Below are 10,192 nucleotides of genomic sequence, written 5' to 3' on the forward strand. Positions count from 1 at the left end.
CCATTTTTTAAAATGCATGGCAGATCAAAAAACTCAGGTTTAGAAATGAGAAGATATATAAATGAAATGTTCATTTGTATTTTGGAATCACACCAGTCATCCCTCAAGCACATTCTTGGTGCAGCAGACCCCTGAAACCCAAATAAAGTAACCATTTCTCTTGTGTCTGGACATCAGGAAGTTGGTCACAACTATAAAATAAGGTTACAGCTTACCCCCTATTTAGTGTCTCTTCTTTTTTTCTCTTTGATAAGTTCAAGTTTACAAAGCTATTTTCTTTTTAAGGTGTCACTTCAACATTTTATTCCAGTGTGTTTAATGAATATAAAATCTAACATCCCAGAAGGGAGAGGTCAGTATTTTAAGGATACTAACTTTACTGTGGGGATTTTTAACAAGGCAGATTCAGTTTATGCCAACTGTTTTAAAATATGATCTGAACACCTGGTCATGGGTACACATCTCAGGCCTGTGACCGATCTAGTTAATGCCTATGACCTAGATGTGAAGCTTCAAGTCCCATCATACATCTCTTCAACTAGCCATTTTTTCGAATTATTTCTCTTTTCACTTCCTTCATTTTATTAAAACTTAAAAGCTTCTCCCCCAAGGTCTCTATAGGTATTGTGAAAACATGCATTTATAACTTTTAAACATATTGAGACTAATGCTTGCAGTCAAATTGTTTGCTAAAATATAGTCACTATAGGCTTATTATTCTAGAAAAGTAAAAGGATGTAATAGGATATTTACCTTTTTTATGGACCCACTGCCTAAAAACACCTTGATTGAGGAGAAAATAACAAATTTCAGGTGTATGCATGTGAACGTTGAAATTCTGAATGTCTTCATGGACTTTCTTGTACCCCTGCTGATGAAATCCATTCAATGTCAAATGCTAATCATAAAAGAAATAGACCGATATAGACTCATACCTTTTTAAAAAAAAAAAAAAACTTACGATGAGCATATCTAAGCAAACTGAATGTGTAAAGGAAAGAATAGATAGCTCACAGCACTATCACAAAAATAACTTCTGTAGGTCAGTTACCTGAATGTTGCATAAGGAAACAAAGAAAAATGCTACACTTTTATCATCCAGTTAAGTCCAAGTATGGTCTTCTATCAGACCAAAAAGGACAACTTAACAACAGATCAGGATTTCCATGGTGTTATCTTCATAGTTAAAAAAAATACTATTCTAAAGTAAAAGCAGTAAGAGTTATATAGATTTGTCAGTATTGAAATAAAGTTCCATGGAATTTCTGCAACATGCTTTCTTCTGTCAAATCAACTTTTCAAACAAGTAGTTGTCACTAAAATGTCCCCTTGACAGAGGATCTAGTCCCTGAGTTTAAAAGATGCTTCCTTTGTTCTGAATAAGAGCAATTCTTTGTTCCTTCGGGATTCTAAATCACCTGTTCAAAGTCATCCCAGTCTGTTTTCCAACACTGTTTATGTCAAATTGTAAGGGAACTCCTTTAGGAATCTTCTTCTCTTCAGAGTAATCCCTTTTGTCAAAAATGATGGTATAGGAGAATGAGTTAATCAGGGTCTCTGAGCTTCTGAAGGATGAATTGCTCTAGGAATGTCTATGGACATAGTCAAAATTCCTCTGTTTGTGGCAGAAGTTTGCCATTGATGAGTTCTTTTTGCTGTTGGTTTGTCTAACAGTTGTCCTGGGTGCACTTCGGCCTGAATATTTAGGTGTCTTCTGAAAAGAATTTAGTCCCATTGCTGGTGAAATTGATTGGAACGTTATTCCTTCTGCTTAACTGGTTAGGCATCCTGAGAACTGGGATTGGTTTCCTCAACATTCCATTGTGTCTCTGAAGGTTTCTCTTCCTTTTTAACACTGGATAATATTGCTGTATGTTCTTCTCACTTAGAGATGGTTCCTCAACAGGGCTGATTCCTTTATGAACCCCATTTGCTTTTTGAGCTGCCAGGCTAGTGATAACTCCATAAGAATGTCTTCTTCTAGGGCCCATTCTTCCTCTTTGGCCCAAACCATTTTTTATTTTATCAAGACCAGTCTGCTTTTGTAGTCTCCATCTGTCTACTCTCATTCCTGAATTGCTGGGTACTAGTATGTTTAGGTCTCCTATTCAATTTTGGACAATTCTGCTTTCTTTCTTCCTTCTTATTCAACTTGATGATATGATCAAGAGACATAGCAATTTTAACAAGGTTTGCATGGCTACTGGTATTCAGTGGCAGCAGAGCCTCCACCGTGACGACCATCCTAACATTGAACCTATTCTTCACTTGAAGTATCTTCCCTGGAATCTGCCGGTAGGGAAGATCTGTGTCTTAACCTAGCACCTCCCACTAACTCCCCATTGCCTCTTAAAAATTTCTGTTCTATCCTGCTCAACCTGAAAAACATTCTCTTTGGTAGAGAAAAATGAAGCAAAATGAAAGCTTCTTCTCTCATGATTGTTGACCAATCCGTTAGCAGCACTCCTATTCCTTTAAGGTTTCCCTTTTTTTCAGCCCACCTAAAAAGCTGACAGAGAGGGAGGTGTGGCAAAAAACTGCATCTTCTCTAAGAGAGTTGATCCTTATAAATCTGAGAAAAAATGTCCAATAATATATAATCATCATAAGAGACTTAACCTGAAGTTAGGACACACAAGACATTTGGAAAATAGGTTAAAAAGTACCTCGCATTGAAAGAACTGCTAGGCAAGAGTTACATAAAATTACAGCAAGATAATTTGGCAGTGAAGTGGGATAATGGAGTAAATAAAAGCAGGCCATTAAAAAGCAAATAGAAATAATCTAAAAAGTTTTAACAGTATGTTGTTAACATGAAGCACACTTGAAACAGAGACATACCCAAAGTTAAAACAAGGGGCTAGAGCAGAATCTATTATGCATTAGCTAAAGTAAAAAGAAAGAGGCAAGGGTAGCAATCATGATCACAGACAAAGCAAAAGCAAAACCAGAACTAATGAAAAGGGATAAGCAGGGAAACTACATATTGCTAAAAGGAACCATGGATGATCCATGCTAAATCTATATGCACAAAGTGTCATAGCAACAAATTCTTTTTTTGGCAACCAAATTCTTAAAGGAAAATTTATACTAGTGGGAGACCTTGACTTCCCCCTCTCAGAATTAGGTAATTCTAACCATAAAGTAAATAAGAAAAAAGTCAAGGAGATTCATAGAATCTTAGGAAATTTGACATGATAGACCTCAGGAGAAAATTGAATGGGAACAGAAAGGAGTTTACCTTTTTCTTATCTGCACATTGTAACTTCGCAAACATTTACCATGTATTAAGACATAAAAACTTCACAAGCAAATGCAGAAAAGAAAGAAAATACTAAATGTACCACAATAAAATAAAAAATATATTTAATAATGGGCCATGGAAGCATAGATTAAAAGTTAATTGGAAACTAAACAAATTATTCCTAAATAACGAATATAATAAAGAATAAATCATAGAAGCAACCAATAATTTCATTTAAGAGAAAGACAACATGAGATAAAATTCAAAACTTTTTGGTATTCGGTAAAAGAGACAAAGAGTTGACTGATCAATTGGACATGCAACTAAGAAAACTAGAAAAAGGATAAATTTAAAATCCCCAATTAAGCACCAAAATGAAAATCCTGAAAATCAGAGGAGTGACTAACAAAAGTAAAAATAAAAACAGTGAACTGATAAATAAAACCAGGATCTGATTTTATGAAAAAAAAATCCCACAATAAAATGGATGAAGCATTGGTTAACTTGATTTAAAAAGACAAAGAAGAAAGCCAAATTTCCAGTATCAAAAATGGAAAGGGTGAATGCAACATCAATAAAGATGAAATTAAAGCAATTTTAGGGATTATTTTACTCAGTTATATGCTAGAAAAACTGATAATCTAAATGAAATGGAGCGATATTTAAAAGAATATAAATTGCCCAGATTAACAGAAAAGGAAACAGAATACTTAAATAATCCTTTCTTAGAAAAAGAAATTGAACAAGCCATCAATGAACTACCTGAGAAAAAATCCCTAGGAACAGATGGATTCAGCAGTGAATTCTACCAAACACTGAAGGAACAATTAATCCCAATATTATATAAACTATTTTTAAAAATAGGTAAAGAAATCCCATCAAATTCTTTTTATGCCACAAATATGGTTTTGGTACCTAAACCGGAGAGAGCAAAAACAGAAGGAAAACTATAGACCAATTTCCTTAATGAATATCAGTTGAAAATTTTAAATAAAATGCCAGGAAGGAGGTTACAGTAATACATCACAAATGATCAAGTGGGATTTATAACAGGAATGCAGGGCCGGTTCAATATTAGGAAAGTACCAGTGTAATTGATCATACCAATAACAAAAACAATATGATTATATCAACAGAAGTAGAAAAAGCATTTGACAAAATACAATCCCATTCCTATTTAAAATACCAGAGAGCATATGAATCAATGGAACCTTTCTTAAAATGATAAGTGGTATCTATCTAAAATGAAGAGCAAGCATTCTCTGTAAATGAGATAAACTTGAAGCCTTCCTAGTAAGATCAGGGGTGAAGCAAGGATGTGCATTATCACCAGTATTATTTAATATTGTACTACAAATGCTAGTTATAGCCATAAGAGAAGAAGAAGAAATTGAAGGAATTAGAATAGGCAATGAGGAAACAAAACTATCACTTTTGTAGATAATAAGATGATATACTTGGAGAATGCTAGAGAATCAATTTAAAAACTAGTTGAAACAATTAACAACCTTAGCACTACTAGGTCTGTGTCTCAAAGAGATCATAGAAAAGGGAAAAGGACCAACATACACAAAAATAAATATAGCAGCTGTTCTTGTGGTGGCAAAGAATTGGTAATTTGAGTATGCCTATCAATTGGGAAGTGGCTAGACAAGTTGTCCGTATTATTGTGACAAAATACTATTGTGATATAAGAAATGATGATCAAGATGACTTTCAAAAACACCTCAAAAGACATATGTGAACTCATGCAAAGTGAAATGAACAGAGCCAGACAATGTACGTAGTAACAGCAATAATGTAAGGATGAGCAACTGGGAAAGACTTAGCTCCTCTGATCAAGACAGTAATCCGAGATAATTCCAAAGGACCCATGGTGAAAACTACTGTCCACCTCTAGAATTCTCATGAAAACTCATGAATTCTTAATGCAGACTGAAGCATACTTTGTAAATATATCTATCTTTATTATTTTATTTTGTTTTCTTTGGAACATGGCTAATATGGAAACAAATGGTTTACATGATCTCACATGTGTAATTGAAATAAAATTGCCTTCTCAAGGAAGGGAGATAGAGAGAATTTGGCACTCAAAAATTTTTAATGACTTTAAAATTTTTTACATGTAATTGGGAAATATTTAGCAAAATAATTACAATAATTTTTCCGTATCTCAGGTCACTCATTTCTCATTCAATCCTTTCTTGCATTAGACTCTATTAGATTAAATAGCTAAGAGTCTTCACCGGCCTTGGAATTTAGCATTGTTAAGAGCTAATTTGGGCCTGATTAGGAGGTTACAACGTCTCTGGAGAACTCAAGACTGTCACTCCCCCACCCACCCACCCACCACAAATCCAATAAAAGAAAGATAGCTTTTCTAATTCCCAGTTCCATGGCACAAGCCATTGCACATTTTGCCTCAGAACTGCTTCACAGTCCTGGCCCTCAATGATCTTACGGTTTACTAAAGAACCACACTGTATGTATAGACAAGTTTAAAAGAAGTGATGTAAGGGGCAGCTAGGTGGCAGCAAGGTGGCACAGTGAGTAGAGCACCAGCCCTGGAGTCAGGAGGACCTGAGTTCAAATCTGGCCTCAGACACTTGATACACTTACTAGCTGTGTGACCTTGGGCAAGTCACTTAACCCCAATTGCCCTGTCTTCCCCCCTCCAAAAAACAAAACAAATACAAGTGATGTAGTGTAGGAGTAAAGGCAACATTATTATACGGGCTGTAGGAATAGATGAAGACTGCAGACCAGCTGAGGGCATTGCTTAGAAGGTAGTGCCTGAGCTGAACTTGAAAGGAAGATCAAGAATCAGAAAAGTAGATATGAAGAGAAAGCTTTCCAGTCATAGATGAGAGCTGATGGAAATGTATGAAAACAGGACATGGGATGGGGAGCAACTGATAGTTCAGCTTGGCTTGAATTCAGAGTGTAGGAGGTGCAGTAATACCCAATAAAGTGGAAAGGTGCCTTGGAGCGACTTGTAGAAGACCTTACATTCCAGGATACCAACACTAAGGAGATAGGAAACAGAAAATGGTGAGCTGAGATAGAAAAGGAACAGTGAGGCAGGCAGAATGGATGTGATGTAGTAGCCAAGGAAACTGACAGTCAGGAGACAGCAATCACCAGCATCCAAAATAGTGGAGGTATCAAAGATTAGTGAGAGGTGGGGAGGAGGGAGGGGGGACACATTATGTTCAGCAGTTAAGAAGCTGTAGCTGTAACTTTGGAGGGAGCAGCTTCAGTATAGTGGTGGGGTAGGATAAGAAGATCACTAGAGGAAGTTGAGGAGTGATTGGAGGCAGGGGGAGGAAATGGAGGCAGGGAGTTACTGTAGACCATTCTTTTTAGGAGTTGAACAACCAGAGAGGAGGGGGAAGATGGGAAATAAAAGCTTGAGGCACTGGCAGGATCAAAGGCTAGAGGAAACATGAACTTACTTGTAGACAGTGGGAAAGGAGCCAGTAGATAGGGAGAGAACACGTAAACTTTTATCATGGTAGTGAATTAATCTCCGTTGTCTATTTGTATGTTGCCAAGTGGGACTACATGGTTATGTGACTTCACTTTTTTGCCTTGATATGTGGTGTCATCATCACCACAGCCAGAGATGGGAATTCAGTAGTCTTCTGGCAGTCCCTTAGTTTCAGGGTGGTACCCAGTGCGGGATTTGAAGTTCCAATCTGGGTTCAAATACCAGTTCTGTCATTCCTTTTTTGACCTTGGACAGATCATCTAACTTCTCCAAGTCTCAGTTGATTTGATGGCCTCTAAGCTCCTTCTCAATCCTACAGCTATGATCCTTTGGAATCCTAACTTGGAATTCCTCATTTTGGAAAGCTCTTATTGTGGCAGTAGACTTTGCTCTTCCTTCCTGTCTTCCAGGCCTTTGACTTCCAATCAATTCCCTGTTCTTGTTATGATGCCACACCACCTTTCCATCCGAGGGCCAGACTAGCTGAGCGGTGAGGCCAGCAGCAGAGGGTGGGCTAACCACTCATAAGTTCTTTTGGTGGCAGCAAAGCACAAGAAAGAAGACCAGTTCTGCTGCAGTATAGATTATACTCTGTTAATGAGGGGTGTTCCCACACTAATCAAACCATGGGTCTTTGAAAATCTATCTCATATCAGCTTAGCACATTATTTTTTTAAAAGTTCCTTAATAAAATAGTAATGTAAAAATTGCAATGTAGTTAATTAACCTCATCTGTTGGATTTAAATTACAGTAAAAGGCTCAGCTCTGTGTCTGTAGGTGTGACTGGTTGGATATCCCTGGGAGAGGCAGCATTTACACTGGGGGAATGTGGTGAGTCACATTGATCCCTCTCTTATGAAGTAATGTCTTCTTTTAAAGTCCATTAATCTGCTCTTTTCCATCTTCCCTTCCCTCCCTCGTGTGGACACTTTTGATGTTAGTGGAATACATTTAGATCTCCAAGAATCTCGGATTTCTTCTCTTCATAATAAGAAGGAAGGTGGGGGTGGGGATCTTTCCAGATCTTTCAAGATGCCTTCGGTGGGCAAATGAGGAACAAGTGAATTGGAATAGGCTTACATAGTCCCAAAAGGACAGAATACAAAAAAGAGAGTAAAAAGGCAATAGAAGGAGACTAAAGACATAGTGTAACTAAAATTGAACTAATTACAGAAGTCATAAGAAAATGGCATTCTGAATTGTGCCCAGATCCAATAATGAAATAGCTTTTGTAGACTCACAGGGTCATAGATTTAGAGTTGGAAAGCTTTGAAGCCATCTCCTCCAACCCCCTCATTTTACAGATGAGGAAACAGAGAGCCAGGGAGATGGAGGGATTTGCCCGATGTCATTGATCATCAAGCCAGTATCAGCCTTGGAGGTGAACAGCTGAGATGCTTCCGATAATGATGAAATGAAGTTATGTCAACTAAAGACCAAGGTAGATGGAAAAAAAATAATGTGAGCCTTAATGGTTAAGGGGCCTGAGTCTCAGTTTGAACCCTGGCTCTTCTAATTTCTATGTGACCTTGGGCAAGTCATTTTGCACTACACAAAGCTGGAAAACAAAGGACCTGGAGTAGCTGACCTGTTCAGCCATTGCCAGCTTGAGATCTGAGATACTTGTGTCCTGCACTGGGATGATTCAAAAAATAGGGAGGATGAGCAAAATCATTCAGAAAAACCATGCCAGGTCTGAAGGATGTGAGGACAGAAATGAAAGTCTCTGCCATCCCACAGGAACAAGTCAGCATGTATACCCTTTAAGCAAATACAAAGTCATTGGAGATGGGACAGGGGGATGGAGGGAACCGGGGCAGGGGGTTGGGGGGGGGGGGGGCGGAGATTTTGTGGAAGAGGTAGCCCGCACAAATGTAAGTTGTTAATTTTATTATCAAACAAGGAGGTACAAAGGAACTGGAAATCATGGTGAGAAACAAAAGGTATGGGTTGGACTGGCTGGACTAGAGTACTAGGAATGTGGGAAAAGAGAAGAATCAAAAATTGTGACCAGAAAGGGAAATTTCCTAGTTGCTGCCTAACAAGTTGTGACAGTTTCTGGTGTGGATGATGCTGACCAAGGGGTGCCCAGACAGCACACCCACCCTCCCCTGGAGAGGGCCCTGAGAGAGTAGAGTTGGGAGGCTGGCCCCAGTATCATATTCTCCACCTTTCTCATGCTGGGAAATGTTCAATTTCACTAGACCCAATTTAATGGAATAATAGAAAAGCTTTGTATGGTACCTAACCTTCCTGATTATAACAAGAAAAAAATCTTCTCCAAAAGCTCTTTTTTAGCCAGAAAAGAAAAAAATCAAAGCAATTAGGCAAGAATTGGGGTTACTGCAGCCCTAATTAATGGAGTGCTGATGTCTTAATGATCACTACAATAGTAACAGTTATTTTATCTTAAAGGGGAAAACGACCCATTATTTTTACTTGGTGGAATTCAACTTCACATACAATTCCTGTTAAGTGAAAGACTTCTGCCCCGAAACCTTTGTGAAATTACATCCCACATGCAAACTAATTCAAAGTCTATTATAAAAAGATTAAGAGAAGAGTGCAAACTATCATTTATGTGATAAAACAGAAACTGAACAAAAATAGTTCTGGAATTCAGTGATAAAGGACGGGCGATAGAACCTTTGAATTCCCTAGATGGTAAAGTTAATGTTACTCCATACTAATGATATGTCTGCCACCCATAAAAAGCTTTCTTTGTATGTACAGCTGACATTTTTAACTCCCAGTCTCACAGAATCATACAGCAGCAACATTTTGTAGTGGAGAGAATGCTAGCTTTGGAGTCGATTGCCTGAGGTTTCAGCATCACCTTCCATACCTCCTAGCTATGTGACCCTGGGCAAGTCATTCAAAACTGATGTGCCTCAGACAATTCCCTAAGTCACTGATGCACTTTGGTCTGGGTCCATGGAGGGAGTTTTCATATTGTGACATAATCTCAGATCTTTCTGAGTGTTTAAATAGCCCCAGAATTCTAGCTCCACCAAGTCCCAGAATTGGAAGTGACTCCTGATGCCATCTAATCCAAGTGCGGACTGAATAGGAATCCACTTAAGCACACCCTCAGGAGTCCACTGCTCCTACCACTTCCATCCAAGGCAATGCATTTCCTTTTCCTTGCCCCTTTTAGATGGCTTTAATTATTAATAAATGTTTTCTTACCTCAAGAAAAAAGAATCTACCTTAAAAAATATCTGCCTTAAACCTAGGCAGAAAAGATGAGGAAAAGTTAGCCACAGTTCTATTTACAAATGATTACAAAGGAATTATCATGTTATTAGCTGCAGTCATATGATTCTTTATTCTCTTAGAGATATTGGAGCTGCTCTGATTGCTGTCAAAATATGGAGCTTTCAGTCATTCTTCTCTGGGTCCATTTTGAAATCTTCTGATTCAAGAGCTTCTGGGATTTGATTGAGTAATTCAAGAT

At 37.9% G+C, this 10,192-nt stretch overlaps 1 pseudogene; it reads right to left on the minus strand.

The window, feature by feature from the left end:
* Positions 1–1,354: 1,354 nt before the first annotated feature.
* LOC118832713 lies at positions 1,355–2,244 on the minus strand (annotated as a pseudogene).
* Positions 2,245–10,192: the final 7,948 nt, after the last annotated feature.

This window comes from Trichosurus vulpecula, chromosome X (genome assembly GCF_011100635.1).
Source record: "Trichosurus vulpecula isolate mTriVul1 chromosome X, mTriVul1.pri, whole genome shotgun sequence".
In the NCBI taxonomy this organism is placed as follows: Eukaryota; Metazoa; Chordata; class Mammalia; order Diprotodontia; family Phalangeridae; genus Trichosurus; species Trichosurus vulpecula.